The following is a 1,048-nucleotide window of genomic DNA, read 5'->3' as shown; positions in this document are numbered from 1 at the left end:
GCATTGGAAATGTAATTGAGGAAAATACGTAATGAAATATATTTAAAAAAAAAAGAAGACTGTTTTTGGGCAGTTAAGAAATTGATCTGGATTGCCTGGAAAAAAACGCCAGGATTTGCTTTTGTGTTATAGAGGTTTATATAAAGCTATAACTGATAAAGATTACAGATAGCTCCTGAAAAAATACAAACTCAGGATCCTTGTAATTATTTGGGTTTTAGACTTACTAATCAAGTTGTTTTTCCCTAGAAGATAGTTATTCGTGGAGACAACTTAAGGACTTTCTCTTATTTCTGATTAATAAATAAATAAATTATACACATGTGACTATAATAACTTTTCAAACATTCTAGTTACAGTCTCTCTTCAAGAAAAACAATTGAAAGTGTAATTAGTCATTGTCCATGTTATATTAAAACTGATTATAACAGCCAAGTATTTATGTGGTTTTGTCAACAACTTAATAATTCTCAAAGACAAGGTATTATAGAACTTTAAAAACTCTATCTTCTTAAAAACAAAAAAAGGGGAGAAATTATACCCCTGTGCACATTATTTAAATCATACTTTTATTTTAAAGAGTTTTGAAATTTAGATGTCAAAGAACTTAATAAATGCCTCATAGTATCCTAAAACTAGACATAATTATGTCTAAGAGAGATGAAATGGGCTTCTTCTTCTTCCTTTTGCTTCCTCCTCCTCCTCCTCCTTCCTCTCCTCCTCCTCCTCTTCATACTGACTTAAAAAATCAAAATAGGGTGCTGTCTCCAGGAGCACTTATACTAAAATTAAAACAATGCAGGGAAGATGCCATGATCCCTGCACAAGGATGGAATGAAATCTGTGAAGCATTCCATATTTCAAAAATAAATAAGGAGGACAGTGGTCCACCCTGCACAGGAGCGCCATCTTGGCTCCAGGACTCCGCTAGGAACTTCAGGTGAGAGTGTGCACCACAGAGGCAGACAGCTTCTGGGGCAGGCGGGAGCCACAGAGCTGCTGAGGCAGCACCCTTTTGGGGCCGCAGACATCCGGCACCCTCCCAGCC

The 1,048-nt window shown here is 36.5% G+C and overlaps 1 protein-coding gene and 1 non-coding gene across 2 annotated transcripts in view; one reads left to right on the top strand and one right to left on the bottom strand.

Moving 5' to 3' along the window:
* Positions 1–1,048, bottom strand: part of Gucy1a2 (guanylate cyclase 1 soluble subunit alpha 2) — a 237,569-nt gene that overhangs the window by 222,733 nt on the left and 13,788 nt on the right. The window lies entirely within an intron of this gene.
* Positions 759–863, top strand: LOC115031979. Its single transcript, XR_003837635.1, has one exon. It is a non-coding gene; the product is annotated as a U6 spliceosomal RNA (small nuclear RNA).

Source organism: Mus caroli, chromosome 9, assembly GCF_900094665.2.
Source record: "Mus caroli chromosome 9, CAROLI_EIJ_v1.1, whole genome shotgun sequence".
Lineage (NCBI taxonomy): Eukaryota > Metazoa > Chordata > Mammalia > Rodentia > Muridae > Mus > Mus caroli.
The sequence above is the reverse complement of the archived record's forward strand: the minus strand, read 5'-3'. Positions and strand labels throughout refer to the sequence as shown.